The sequence below is a fragment of the Ambystoma mexicanum genome, chromosome 5p (assembly GCF_040938575.1).
Source record: "Ambystoma mexicanum isolate Mex_15411 chromosome 5p, UKY_AmexF1_1, whole genome shotgun sequence".
Classification (NCBI taxonomy): Eukaryota; Metazoa; Chordata; class Amphibia; order Caudata; family Ambystomatidae; genus Ambystoma; species Ambystoma mexicanum.
This window is the reverse complement of record NC_090930.1, coordinates 1,195,325,530-1,195,341,138: the sequence shown is the minus strand read 5'-3', so window position 1 is coordinate 1,195,341,138 and position 15,609 is coordinate 1,195,325,530. Positions and strand designations below refer to the sequence as shown.

The 15,609-nt window shown below is 48.4% G+C and overlaps 1 long non-coding RNA gene across 1 annotated transcript in view; it reads left to right on the top strand.

The window, feature by feature from the left end:
• The window catches only part of LOC138481488 (uncharacterized), a 129,354-nt gene extending 117,232 nt beyond the window's left edge, over positions 1-12,122 (top strand). Inside the window, exon 4 of the long non-coding RNA XR_011274256.1 lies at positions 11,763-12,122. This is a non-coding gene — a long non-coding RNA (uncharacterized lncRNA). The remainder of the gene's footprint in view (positions 1-11,762) is intronic.
• Positions 12,123-15,609: the final 3,487 nt, after the last annotated feature.

Genomic DNA, 15,609 nt, shown 5'->3' with positions numbered 1-15,609 from the left:
TTGGAGCCCTCATCAGACAGTAGGAGGCCAAGGCTTTCAACTTCTGACTTGCTTTGCTTCCAGGAAACAGGTCCTGCTCCTCCTGTGGCGGTGTGCTGCTGCCGGTGCTGGCAGCTTTCGGTGGGGAATCGCCTCCTGTCACCATCATGAGATGGTGCCTGCTAACGGTGCTTCTTCTGATCGCTGATGGTACTGCTGCTGGTGGCCCTGCTGCTGGTGGTCCTTGCTGGCAGGCTGCTGCTGCTGCTGCTACTCCTCTCCCAAACAGAAGAGGTGTGGCAGAGATTTGAAGGTAAAGCTGAATTTAAATAAGCAGGGCCACAAACCAGGTAGCCAATCCTGACACATCATGTCAAGCGCTTAAGGGTTTTGAGCGTGCGAGAAACACACGTTTCTCAGCTCTGCTGCGAAACTGTGCACAAAGTGGATGTGCAAAGTGTTTAGCGGCAGGGGTCGCGTCAAACATGACGTATTACGCATGCTCATGGGACAGAGTCAGGGATGCATGACATAGTGCACATGTGTGCGGTACAGATTTCAGATTTCTAGTCGTTCAGGGGAAATGCATGATGAGTATCGTGCGGGTCACGTGAAACACGCAAGGGACACGATCGAGAAACAACATGTCTGAGAACAAAAGCCAAATGCGATGAAGTGCAGGTGAAACCGCCAGAGCTTGAGCTTCACTTCTACCGGTTGAGCTATAAGGGGATAAGAGAAGATGACGCGCAACACCGAAAATGTTCGCATTTCCCAACCCGACCAACGAGTGGAAACATTTCAGTCAAACCCACAGGTGTGGCAAAATGGCGAAGACAAGCGAAGCGAATCGAAATCTTACAGATCCTGTTTTCGCCCCTGGCAGAGCAGAACCTAACCATTTCGCCTACCACTGCTCCTTAGCTGCCTATCTCTTTGACCCACCAGTAGACTACTTTCTATCATCCTTCTGCCATTTCTCTATTCCACAATCATCTTTAACAGTTATGTGACCCTCTAACCTTTGTGTTTCTGTTTAAGACATTCCGGAGAAGATTTCACCTATTTTCTGATCGGATCATGGGAGGAGTCACTGGTAAACTATAGAACTGGTTGCATTAAACCTAGTGCTCACTTTCCTGCCACCACCTGCTTCAATCTGCTTTTCTTTTTGATAAATGTTGCTTTTGTTTTTTAATGAATATGCATTGGTATAGTGAAAACAACAGAACGCCTTATCCAGTGGCAGACTCATTCATTGTTTCCAAGTGAATTCAGGCGTCTAACCCACAGCCAGCAATCAAAAGCATACTTTGGATTTCAAGTAAAATAAACACTCCGATGTATTAACGTGACATATGTCTTTGCTCAGCTCCAGGTTGGATCGAACGCCAATACACACACGCATGAAAACACACACACACACGCACGCACGGACGCGCGGGCGAGCAGGTGATGAATGATGTCATACGCAATGAATAAAGAGGCCCGCCCCCACCCTTGAGCATGGAACTCTCCAGTGGCGCAACCAATCAGCAATGTTTCCGTTTTGCTCATTAATATGCAGGCTGGCCTCACGTGTGAATACGGCAATATAACAACTGGGGACAAGCGGTCCTGCCTATGCCATAAATCCAGTGCAAAGGCCGCTGATCACATCAATATTTGGGGCTTGATTTATGAGGGTTTATGAGGCTGCCATGCCTATGCTTTACGTCTTGGTGAAATCAGCTCCTTTCCTCCACGCACAGGGCTGCTGGGATCCCTTTCAGTCGAGGTTTCAGGCTGTCATGACATATTTTAACTCCACAATGAAAGCTTTCCATGATGTCTGTCCCAGGTGAGAACGCAGCACAAGCCGCGGTGCTTGTCCCCCACTCACTGGGACCTTAGATGAGACTCTGCTTCTACATTTTGGCCAGATCCATGATGCCTTATCTCAAGGCCCCCGATGGACAATATGGCTACCTAGATAAATGCTTCAAGGCCACAAAAGAAACGGACCCCGCCGTAAAATGCTCCACTCTAGCCCATCTCATTGGAGATGATGTGCAGGAACTATTCAACTCACTTCCAAACTCGGGAGGTGAGGATTACTGTGAACTGTGACAGCTGCACTGCCTGCACACTTTCAGCCTCCAGTGAATTCAGATTATGAGAGAGTCGATCTCTGTCAAGCGAAGCTAAACCCTGGTGATTAGCTTGATGTGTCTCATGCCAAAGTGCCTCACCTCACAAAATCATGCAACTCGGTTGATGCCATCGATGAAATTTATGTGCAGCCAATCTGAGGTTGCCCTCAAGTGTAAGTGCGAAGGGACATTCTATGTGTACTTGGCCTTTCTTAGCGTGGAATACTGCCACCGCCATGGACAAAGCATTTGATAAGCCATCGGATGACCGAGCGCATTCAGTTGACAGCACACACACTACCCATCAATGCAGATCACACATGCCCAGCCAAAATCCACTCTCTGGAAGAAACTAGCGGGTGCCACAAATGGAAAGAAGAACAGCCGGCTCATGGAGATCTGTTCCTGCCAGTTCATTCTGAAGAACGAGGCAACTGACCCTGGAGCAAGGTTAGCACCAGCCTCCTGACCTTATCAAATGGCAGCTAGCTATTAATCCTCGTGGATGACTATTCATGCTACCCTGAGGGAGAGCAAGTTCACTCAAAGTGATGTAGGAGCTGTCGTTCTGGAAATTGAAGATACTAGCAGCCCATGGGGTCCCTGATGACTTCAAAACTAACAATAGACCCCCTTTCCAAGGGAGTGAGTCCACAGAATACCTTGGTCGGATGGGAACAAACCACCACAAGATCACTCCTTGCTGGCCTCAAGCCAATGGAGAGGCGGAGCGCTTCATGCGCACCCATTGCCACAAAACGTCAACTGGACAGAGAGTAAGAACTATGTCAGTTCCTACGCAACTACTGCACCACTTCACACTCTTCAAAGGGGTGCAGCCCAGTGGCGCTGGTCATCAACTGCAATTTCAGCACGACAAGCCCTATGCATTTCTCATGGGTTCCAACCACCTTGGATCTACAACATGTCAATGTACTTCGCTGCAAGGCCAAGGATCTCATGAACATTGGCGACCTGCCTGTGAGACAAATATCGAGTGGGAGAACGATCTTAGTGAGAAATCGTCACAAGATTCATAACAGTGGACAATGTGCAAGGAACTGTCTCCCAAAATGCTCATTATTTCAAGAAACTGGAAAGTCTTCCTTGAGAAGAAATCCCATGGGGCAACTCGAATTCTGGCCAATGCGGCCCTGGCAGAACGGAAGAACCAGACACAGGTGACCACCAAGACTTCAGGGCAGAACTCGTTATTGACAGCACCACTAAATTCGCTGATGCAAATATACGATTGGAAATGTCCTGTTCCCTTCAGAGCACCAATCCTGAGTGTGACAACACTGTTGATCCCCTTGCCAAATTGAAGGGCTATGACCACAGCCTCTAGACGCGAGTTCCACCGCCTGAAGCTAGAGCATGCCGAACCCTATTCGCAATGTATTTGAACTTTTAGAGGGATGTTATGCATTGACATGGCATGTAGCTCCTCTGACACCCATCTGAGTGAATGGCAATTTATGCACAAATGAGCAGGTGACAAATCACGCAACTGCTTGATAAAGAAAGAGGCCTTCTCCGTGCTCGATTTGCGAACTCTCCAGCATTGCAACCACTCAGTCATGACTCTATGTCGCTCATTGAAAAGTATGCTTGCCGCACCATGCAATTAAGAGTACATAATACCTCCCCTACCCACCCTTCCACTTTCAGCTATCCTCAGACACACACTCTCGGCCTCTCCAAAGCATGAAACATCCACTGGCTTGACTTCATCGCTTTAAGAAAGTGCCAGAGGTGTGCCATGGAACAGGCAGATCTATAACCAAAATGTTGAGACATGCATTGGTCCGAGGGCTTCGGGGTTAAGAGACATCTTTCCAGCAGGTGATGCTGCTCATCTCCAAGTCTCCATAATGTCTGCCTGGACTGTTCCTCCGTCATGCCCACGCACATAAACTGACTGCAGCTCCCGTACAGGCCTGCGCAGTCAACGTTGCATCAAGTTGCAGGCAGCCCTACTTCACCTGTTCGTTGTCAGACCTCCCTGTTACTGGGCTAATCTCATCTTCTCAATTTCAGGGGGCACCTTTAAAGTCCAGTTCTATGGTGCTGTTGGTACCCCTCATGAAAGGGCACCACCAGTGACTGCCTGGGTTGCCCGAAGCAAAGATAGACGGGCACTGACTCCTACCAAGATACACCAGCAGTGGAATGTGGAAGTCCTATGCCGCTGCCCTAATGTGAGGCAGTGAAGTAGGGTATTTTTTGTATTGTTAAAATTGTACTTTTCTGGATATTTATTTTCCGAATAAAGTTAATGATGATGGGTATTTAACTGGTTCTTCTTAGAACTGGGAAAGCACAGACAGTTCCAGGGTCTTTCCTTGCGTGATGCATTGTGGCTCCCTGACAGTGTGGTGGGATTAAGTCATCCTACACTGTGAAACTGACAAGCTTGTGGCTCTGGCACTGTGTGAGAACAGCGACGATGGGGCATGCTGGGAAAGGTGAGGCAGATGAGGTAGAAGCAGCAAGGCAGGACACACACAAAGCAATGTAGATTACCCCTGCTAGCTGCGCAGGAAGTATTAATTCTATTAAACACTAGGAGGCGAGCATTATGCTTCATATTCATTTTATTCTACTCTTCATCAGTTCAACAAACACAATAAAAACTCTTGAAAAGTGTCCAACAAAACTTTTCTCTTAACACACTACAAAGTCCATGAGTCTCTGTAGTCCAAGCCCCTTCAGCCAGTCACAGCCCACTTCCTGTGCATGGGCACCTCCTCTGCTTTTACTTGCTCTGAACATCTGTATAACTTCCATAACTGTTCCTCGCTAACGATGCGAAGCTTTCATTAACGTGATAACTCAACTGCCGAAGAATCTCGGCCTTCTAGACTCCTTTGTCTTCAGTTATTTTTCTGGTCTTCCCCTAAGAGGCAAAACAAATAGAAAATCTTTAGGGTGGTGTCTATGTGGTGTACTTACTATTATAAGAACAATACAAATGTAAATAGACAGTACAATACTCGGGTGGGAATTTAATGCTCGCCTCCTAGTCTTTAATAGAATTAATACTCCCTGCGCAGCTAGCAGGGGTAATCTACATTCTATGACAAGACTTGAGGCGAGCATTATGCTTGTTCAAAGCTCCCCAACACCGTAACTGCTACATTCTCTGTTGGTTTAAAATAAAACTCTTTAAACGTGCGTTCACACGACCAGTCTGCTGCTAACATTATCTCCCTTAAAGATACACCGGCCCTTACGGCTCTCGAGGCCATTGCTCCTCTCACAGAATGAGCTCCATACATGCTCACATTCACTCCTGCGGCCTGCATGATCTCTTTGACCCATCTCGCGATAGTTGCAGTAGTTACTGCGTGAAAAGGCTTCCTACGAGCTATCAGAAGCTGCGTGGTACCTACTGCTCTGTATTCCGCAGTCCTGCTCTCGTATTCCTTAATGCAACGAGCAACGCACCATTTCGCATTACTCGGAAAATAGGGATAATGGACCGAGGTGGTCCCTGTCCTAGTCCTCTTGACTATCGAGGAAGTCACTCCCTCAGGCCCCAACGACCTCCTAGATACCTCCAGAGCTCTCATGTCCGACACTCGTTTTCAGGATACCAGGCACAACAGCATAGCTAGTTTGCCTGATAGCTGCTTGAGTGAGAGATACCTATCTGATGGCCAATCAGCTAGCAATCGTAGAACTACCACTACGTCCCACGTTGAGCTATATCTGGGCTCCGGTGGAACTTTAAATTTCGCTCCTCTAATGAGCCTTACCACTGCAGGGTGTTCTCCTGCCGGTGCTCCTTCAATTGGCAAATGGCCTGCTGTAATGGCAGATCTGTATACCCCTATAGTACGGAAAGCTCTTCCGTCTTGCAGCAAGTCCGCTAAGAAGTTCAAAATTTCCACTACAGGCGCTGAAATGGGATGAACACTTCTGTTCTTACACCAGCTGGACCACTTAGCCCAAGCTGGGTCATAGCTCCTCCTAGTGGATGGAGCCCAGGATTCAGCGATAAGCTCTGCAGCTTGCTTTGAAATTCCTGGCAGCGCCCAGCGTCTCCTGATATTCTGCACGCGACTAACGGGAGTGTCCCTCTCACTCTCAGAGGATGATATGACCCAACTGGGTCCGTGAGTAGTCGCTCTCCTTCTGGTAGGATCCTGGGTATGTCCGTCACTAACTCCATGAGAGTCGGAAACCATACCTGAGACTTCCAACCGGGCACAACTACCACGAGCTCCGCCTTCTCCCTCCGACATTTCGCTAGAACTCTGTTCAGCATTACAAAGGGAGGAAAAGCGTAGTGTGGGCCTCCGGACCACTCCTGCAGGAAGGCATCTGTTCCTTGTGCCCCTGGGTCTAACCTCCAGCTGAAGTAATTCCTTGTCTGAGTGTTGAGCCGGGAGGCAAAAAGGTCTATGTGCATCGGGCCCCATCTCGCGTTCAACCTTTGAAAAACTACTGGATCTAGTCTCCAGTCGCTGGAGTCTGTCAAATACCGCAAGTTCCAGTCCGCCACCGAATTCAGGGCGCCTGGTAGATATTCTGCTGTCACTGACGTCTCCGATTCTAGGCAGAAGTGCCACAAATCCTTTGCTAGCTCCGCTAGCATCTTGGATCGTGTCCCCCCTACGTGGTTGATATATCCTACTGCCGATATGTTGCCCATCTTCAACAGGACACAAGATTTTACTCTGTCTCTCGTGAATGCCTTGATCGCAAACGATCCCGCTAGGAGCTCCAGGCAATTTATATGAAGGCGAAGCTCCTCTTCGCTCCACTTGCCTCCGGTCTGTAAAGACCCACATCTGGCTCCACAGCCCTTCCGGCTGGCATCTGATTCTATGATCAGATCCGGTCTGTCTCCGAATATGGCTCGCCCATTCCAGGCGTCCATATTCCTCAACCACCATTCTAGTTCCGTAATGGATTCCGGATCCAAGGGTACCGACTGATGATACCTCAGCCCCTGTTGGAGGTGTCTGATCTTCAACCTCTGCAGCGCTCTGTAATGCAACGGGCCCGGAAATATGGCTTGGATAGATGCTGCCAGCAGCCCCACTATCCGCGCCAAAGTCCTGAGTGATACCTGCTGCTTCTCTAAGCATGCCCTGATCTCTCTCTTGATATCCTTTATCTTTCGAGGCGGGAGTTCCAGCGTCGCTTTCCTGGTATCTAGCACAAACCCCAGGAAATCTAACCTTTGTGCTGGCGTGGTATCGGACTTCTTTGCATTCACTAGAAACCCTAGTGATCCCAGAAGGTCCTGCACCCACTGCGTCTGATAAACTAGCACCTCCCGATCCTCTGCTAAGAGTAAGAGATCGTCCAGGTAAATGATCAGCCTTACCCCCTTCTCTCTGATTGCTGCCGCTACTGGCTTCATCAGCTTCGTAAAAGCCTAAGGAGCTGATGCAAGACCGAATGGCATCGTCTTGAATTGCCAGAACTGCCGTTGCCAGTGAAAAGCTAGGAATGTTCTGTACTCCTTGAGAACTGGGATTGTCAGGTATGCGTCTTTCAAGTCGAGGCGCGTCAACCAGTCTCCCTCTCTCAGGGAGTCCCTTATCTGATGGATATCCTCCATCTTGAAATGTCGGCATACAATCCATGCGTTGAGCTCTTTGAGATTTATAACTGGTCGCACCTTCTCCTTTCTGTGGACCAGGAACATGTTGCTCACAAACCTTGGGGCTGACTCGCACTTCTCCATCAATCGCTTACGCACTAATTGCGCTAATTCGCTGTCTAAGCATGCTTGCTCTGCTTGCGTCAGCTTCTGCCTCTGGGGTCTGCTTGACTGTACTGGATCTTCTACAAAATCTAGAAACAAACCTCTGACGGTCTGCAATACCCAGGAATCGCTTGAAAGCGTGCGCCAATTTTCCAAAAACATGCGCGTCCTCCCCCTACGGGAGGATATTCCTTCGCTCTCACCTGGTGTAAAACCTTGGCCTCGCCCTGATCCTCTGGATCTGCATCCTCTCGGGAACCTCCCTCTGGACGGGAAAAAGGTGTCTTGGCCTTTGTTCTCCCACTACTGGGCTCTGGAAGTTTGGGATCTTCTTCCTCCCTGGCCGCGACCGGCTGCTCGACCCCTGAAGCGGCCGGTCTCGCCAAAAACTCTACTCGGGAAGATCTTGCGGATCGATGCCTGAGCCTTCTCTAATGACGCATACGTTCCGACAAAGCGTCCCATCTCCTTCCCAAATGTCTCTCCAAACAGGAGGCCTTGAGCTCCTTCTTCCGCTTCATACGAAGCCAAATCACTAAGCTTAGAGTCTATCTTCAGAAGGAGACCTTTTCTCCGCTCTGACGCGATGGCGCAGTTAGCGTTCCCAAGAAAACAGACTGCCCTCTGGGCCCAGCCGGCGAGAACCTTGGGGTCCACCTCTTCCCCGGTATCCTTTGCCCTCTCTGCGAGGTCCATAATTTTTGCCAGCGGTCCGGCCAGGTCCAAAACCTTCTCCTGGCAGCTTCTCCAGGACCTATCGATGCCCTTGCGAGGGTCCGTGACTGATTTCGAAACAAAGGTTAACATCTTTGGGTCGAGCTCGGGGGTCTCAGCTACCTTTCCTGGAAGGTCCGGCCGTGGACACTCAGCTGGAAGGCGCTGTCTCACTACTTTATCGAGCGCCTTGCGCAATCTTGCCACCATATATTGCGTCACACAGGGGCATGGCTGCCATTCGGAGGACCTTGGATTGCGGATACTGTCTGGGTCGAACATATCGTCCTGGGGCTCCAGGAGATGTTTCTCCTTTCGTACCTTTTTTCCCCCACTTGGGACGTCCCAGTCGTCCTCTGCGACTTCCTCGTCTCCCTGCGAGGTCCGATCCTCTACCAGCTCCTCTTCCGAGCCTGGGTCTTCTCCAGCGTTTTCTTCCCCTGGAGATGGGGTAAAGAGGTGTGGCACAGTTTGACGCTGCATATAAGGCTCCTTCAACTTCGCAAACGCGTCAACCACCTCTGGGGCCTTGTCTTCTGCCCCTTCCAAAGAGCCCCGGGGGTCGTCAGAGAATTTTCTCTTAAGGGCTGTATTACTCCCCTTAATCCCCTCTTCTGAGGGTTCTGTGGGCATGCTCTTCCCGGTCTTGGTGCTTGTACTGGGTTAGGATAGCAACGCTTCCAACGTCTCCAGTCTCTTCTGCAGGGGCCTGACCCCTTCCGCCACTGCATCTACAAGGGAGGTACCCAGCACTTGCTTAAAGCTGGCAGCGAGGTCCTCATTCTGCTCCTCCTCGCTCCATTCGAACTCCGACATTATGCTGTCATGCTGTGTGCCCAAAATACCTGCCACAGGTGTCTTAGCACGCCCCTGCTCCCTTAGATGCACTGCTATAGATGTTCTGATTGATTTTATTTATTATTTTTTTTTTCTTCTTTTTTATGTGGCTGCACCGACCTCCTTTGCCTTCTGGCCTGCTGCGAGGTACCTCGCTTTAATGCGCTGTCTTTCCTGCTGACTCAGCAGCATCCGGTGTACAGGGCTCCTTACTGCCCCTCTCCTTCAGCCGATCTCGCTCGGCTGTTATTCCGAAGCGCTGCGACCGAGGGATCGCTTATTGTTCCACAGCTAAAGCTGTGATCTCTCCTGAAAGCTCTCTCGAGGCAGCTCTCCCAATACTGTCGCTTAGAAGCGATGATCGCATCCCACGTGAGGCAGAACTCGCGATTGGCTCCTCCCACCCACGGGTGGGGGCTCGCTCGCGGGAGCGCTATTGGCTTGGTCTCCCGGGCGTAGCTCCGCCCACCCGCGGGTGGGGGCTCTCGCTGTGCGTTCGGCGCGATTCGCGCTCGCGTGTCCTGGCTCCTCCCCCCCGAGGGAGTGGGCCGTTGTGCGAGCCGCAATACGCTCGGTGCGAAGGGTGGCTGCACCCCCGATGTGCCGGTAATGCGACACGGGGTCGCCGCCTCGTGAGCCTATCCTATCTGCGTCCTCTCGGGAACGCTACTCACCTGTCGGACCTCGAAACGAGGTTGCCGCGTCTGCTCGTACACTTCTCCACTTAATTCTAAACTCCTACAGTACTACTCTGCCTGACGTACAGCCCGCGCGTACTCCCCAAACACTGCCTATAGAGGCAGATACTCTGGTGGCAACCTCCGTTCGCCTATTAGCGCGCAACCCTGTACTGGCAAAGCTATTAGCTACTAAAATAACCACTCTCACCAGTCAATTCTCACAGACACAAGGAGAGGAAAATTATGGTACTTATCTGCTTGAAGAGCAGTAAAAGAAGAGGAGGAGCCCATGCACAGGAAGTGGGTTGTGACTGGCTGAAGGGGCTTGGACTACAGAGACTCATGGACTTTGTAGTGTGTTAAGAGAAAAGTTTTGTTGGGCACTTTTCGAGAGTTTTTATTGTATTTGTTGAACTACTGAAGAGTAGTATAAAATGAAGATGAAGCATAATGCTCGCTTCCAGTCTTGTCATAGAATGGTGCGCCATGTATCTTAGGTAGCAGGTACTGCACACGCTTAGAAGGTAACGGAAACCCTAAAAAATTCGGAATATACTCGATTTAATGCTATACACGTGCATGCTCGTATTTAAATTAAACGAACATTGTTTGTATTATTTTGAAATATTGTTCAATGAAAATGTTAAAGGTTGACTTGATTAACCAATAAAAATAAAAATATATTAAAATATTCAGAATCTAATGGAAATGCTCACATAAAGAAGTGTACACATATACCTATTAGAAATAATCACTAACCACGAAAATGTGGGCGTTGGAAGGGCAGCGATTCTTTTCACTTGCAGGGAAGGGGGAGGGCAAACGTGAGGGAGGTGTGCTCGGGTGGCAGGATGCAAGGCATTGTTTTGGTTTGGGGGAAAGAGGGAAGGGAATCACGGGAGAGGCAGGAGATAGCAGCTGGAAGCCAGGTTATTGCTGGTGCGGGTTGTTGGGGAATTGGGTGAGATGCCAATCTATGGTATGTATGCCTCCATCTCCAACACCTGTAATGCTAGTTCATAGAGACAGAAAGGGGTCTGGAAAGGGGATCAAGGGGTGCACAACCTATCATTGTAGATGGGTAGCTATCAAAAATGGAATGCGCTTCACCCAGGAGATTCTGAGTGACATCAAAGAAACCTGTGCTTCCCTCTTGTTGTTTATCAGATGTCACTCCGATGCACACAGTGGGAAATATCATTGTTTTGAGAGTTACTCATCTCCGATTCTTTGCATCAGACCTACATTTTAGAAATACTGCTGATTTCCGCTGCAGTCCTTAGGGATCACATTCCTGAAATGACAGAGGAAATTGGCGCGCCTCCCTCTGTGAAGGTTTCAGCCCCGCCAAGTAGACAGGAAACAGCACTCACTTACCAAACCGAACTGAGAGAATCACGACACTACTGGAATAGCAAATATGATATAACGGCTGGGAATATATTTTTGTATGCAAAGTGCTTCTCTATTTTGCATGCAAAAATACATGTCCTTATTGCCAAATTGCAAGTCCTTATGCATTGCCTGCTTGTAATGGCCTTTACAGAATGGCACATGGTGAATTCATTATCATTAGCAAGGCACTCAGAAGTCCACCATCAGCTTCTATTCGTCTACCTTGCTAAAACATCTATTCAACTTCTATTTCCTTTATCTAATAAACGTCTTCATGTTTTTAATATTTTTTTTATCAAGCATCTCCGGATCAATTGTAACGGGCTGAGAGAAGTAAGAGGAAAGTATCTAACCCCACTGATGGAGGATTACAGGACGATGGACGAGGAGGATCGCTGGAAAGCCTTGATAAGTCGAGAAAAGACATCGCGGATCATAGCCGCCGTGTCAACGATACGAATGATCCTCCCACTATTGGAACCATTAGCGCCTATCTAGGAGTAATAACCATTACGTAACATCAAAGGCACGAAGACTCTAAGGAGTAAGGCACTTGAAACGCAAGGGTTAACAAACAGGACAGATGACGCTAATTTTGTAAACTTTTGAAACATTGTTAAGTCAATTGAATCAAATCAATTAAATAAATAAATAAATATTTTTTATTGTCTGGTAAAAGTATGTTTGCTTAGCGGCTCTCAGTTGCATTGAACTGTGAGATGTAAATTAGCAGTGCTCCCAAATGTCTAATAATCTGATTCAAATTAAGTTGCAAGGATACACGTACTACCTTGCCCAGATTAGACAAAGAGATTATTGAAAACTCACTGGGAACGAGCAACAACACCCCATTTGATCTATGATCAGTGGCAGCTGGAGAATGTTTAAAGGGCGTATAGGTTTTCCCCCGAATTGGCCTGTGTGATCCTAGACCCACTCAGGTGGACTAGAAGGGACTCTCCAATGAGAAATGTTGAAATGAGACATTTTGCAGGACACATTTCCGGAAATACGGATACAAAAGCGTATTATTTATATACAGTTCCATAGGAGAAGCCGTGGCATATTCATTAGATACCCATAAACAGTACAGATCAGCATTCTACAAGATATATTTATGCTGGCTGTTCCTAAAGAAAACCAAGAGACTTGTCTCAACAGTGTCTTGCGGCGCCTCCCAGGGAACACGTTGAAAGTCCTCTGGCTCACGCGTCAAACGAGCAGGAACCAAGAAGCGAAAAGCACCTCCTGGTCCCTGGACATGTGCGCAGGAGCCTGGGCGTTTCAGGAGCGCCACCCCATACTGTCTGAATGCGCTGGGAGGCATGGGAGCTCGCAGTACTCTCGTTCAGAGGTGCAGTTTCCCAGCCTACATCCCCAATGGGCCATGCAAGGCTGGGCAGGCAAAAGGCTTCCAGCCTTGCTTGGCCTATTCGGGCATGCGCAATGGGCAACAGAAACTATGAAAGATAAACCATGCTTTCCTTTGACAGTTTAGGCAGCTTAGCAGTGCTCCCTCAGGCTGCACAAAGCAGCTGAGTGGGCGCTCAATGTTTACAGTGGGCTGACTCAGATCCCCCATAATGAGCAAGGGTCCTGGCAAGTCGGCACCCACACACAATGTGCCGCCATGGCTGAATTCTACTCCAAATTGCACCTTAGTGCTGGTTTCTGCCCCAGTGTCATTCTCAGTGCACCATCAAGGTGCCATTGCTCCTCCTGGCAGAACACCAACACCAGAAAACAACATGCGCATCCTGACCCGCCAACCATGCACGCACTCAACCACACACACAAACAAACACCTGTCCACCTGGTACTTGACCTTTGCTCTTTCTGGCTACGCTCCAGGTCCACACTGGAAATATTAAATTAACATCATCTCTCCATGATTCCCACCTCCATCTGTCCACCACAAGGCTATGATGGCTGCCATTAGAAGCCTCAGAATGTGCTTTTCTGCACATGTTGTGGCTCAAAACCAGACTCCACCAAGTCCTCCTATTGGAGGGCATTCCTATGTGTCATGTGGTACCTGCAGGCAAGGTATGGCATGTCAAGCAGAGCATCCCCCTGTCAGGTTTACTGATGGGGAAACTGTTTAAATTATTTTGTAGTTGAAAAGACCAGGATTGAGCCAGTTGCAGGTGGCATCAAGGTGGTGGTTTATTGTTTACATATTCTAGAGTTACAGTTCAGGTTATCAGATAGCAGCATTGAGATAAGAGGATCATACTTATCTGATACGCATTCAGCGGCTCGCCAGGCTCAACGGACACACACACACCCTCACCCCCACGCCCTCCCCACACTCACGGACAGAACTCCCACACTGCTGTCATGCCAAGGGTTACATGTCTCATCCAGTTCATGGCATCTTTCTCACTCCCTCACTAATGTCTGTATTTAGTGAAGACACAAGAGAAATGCTCAACATGAACAGTGGTATCCTGTTCACAATGAGAGGACACCACCCCACCGCCTCAGCGCCCATTATTACTGGGATGCAACTGTATCCGGGATAACTGAAACAAAAAAAACAGAATCTCTCTGTTAATCGTGGATTGCAGTGAGTACACAGACTGCATTTTGAAGGTGGTAAATTTTCTCAACTCACTTTGTTCGAATGGACCAAATACGTATTCATGTTTGGGAGTAGCGGAGTGGAGCAATAAGGGTGTGGGAGAGGAGTCGGCGTGGGGTAGGTAGGTAAGATAACAGAAAAAAATGGTCGACTACAGGTTGACCAAAGTAAGTCGACCAAAGTTACCAACATCAATATGTAGTCTGTGTGATCATGTAGAATTTCTAACAATAGCATGGACCTGGCTCGGCAAGTGATGTGAAACCAGGATGTAACCTTGAATTGGGAGTTGCTCGTATATTTAATGAAACACTGTCTGTGAGAATGACTTACAGTACGGTGCATGACTGGTGAATAGAAATGATGGTCAATTGCTATGTGCAGTTTAGCCGTGCTGTGCATCATGTGTTCCAAGAGGCTTCCTGCTTAACATCTCCCAATGGATACATGTTACCTGGTTACAGCCAGTCAGGTTAGAACATGCCATGCAGGGTGTGGTGGAGAAGCAGAGTGTGGTGACTTTATCCCTGTGACTGTATCCCTAGAGCCTGAGGACATAAGAACAAGTGAAGCGGTGACAGAGATTTCTTGGGATGTAAAAGGTGATGGCCAGAAGGGCACATTTTTATGGAAGTTGGAGGACCATGCAATAGCCGGTGATGGTGGGAAGTCCTCATCATGGAGCGCCCAGATCTTTTATTGTGGAGAGGGGCTCCCAGTGTGCATCCTTAATTTGGAGCATGCTGTAACCTACTGGAAAATACATGTGAAATGAAGAGTATGTCACCAACATAGACACAGTGGTTCGTGGGCCCACAGACACTGATATTCTGGACATACAGTGATGGCCCAGGACAGACAGTCTGAAACTGCATTCAGGCAAGACCTGCTTTAAGAGTAGCTGACAAAGGAACCATTGACGTGGTCAGTAATAGCTGTGTTTTCACATTAAAATAATGAGAAATAGTGCAAATTAAATGCACATTGCACTATTAGGTAGCCATGTATTTGAGTGGACAACAAATGTGTTTTAATGGACAATAACTTAGCAGAGTTGGAACCATCCTTACTCAGAACTCTGAAACTCTTCAGAGCCACTAAACCTCCTTGGCACCTTCCTCTGACCTCACACTAACCTGTGTTTTGCAAGTTTGTCAGCTCAAATTGAACCCTAATGTTTCAATCCGTTCTTTCTGCCACCTGTTGTTCTCCTGCACTTTACATTGGGGTGTTTCTAAGACCTCCTGGCGCCTGGGGGTAGAGCAAAAGGCCCTCTCCACTGACCTGACATTGCCCTGTGTGTGCTTGTTTGTCAGCTGAAATGGGACCTCAAATTGGAAACCATTATTCGTGCCACCTGTTGTTCTCCTATGGTTAACATTGAGTTGTTATGAAGACTTACTGGCACCAGAGGAGAAGGAGGATGCCCCATGCTTGCTCTGACCTGATGCTGCTTTGGAGGTGCAGCTTGCATGTGTCGATGTTTTACTACATTTATTCACTTTATTTGATCATAAAATATTGTCGAACTCTTTTACCCATTTTAGGAATTGCATCCTTTTA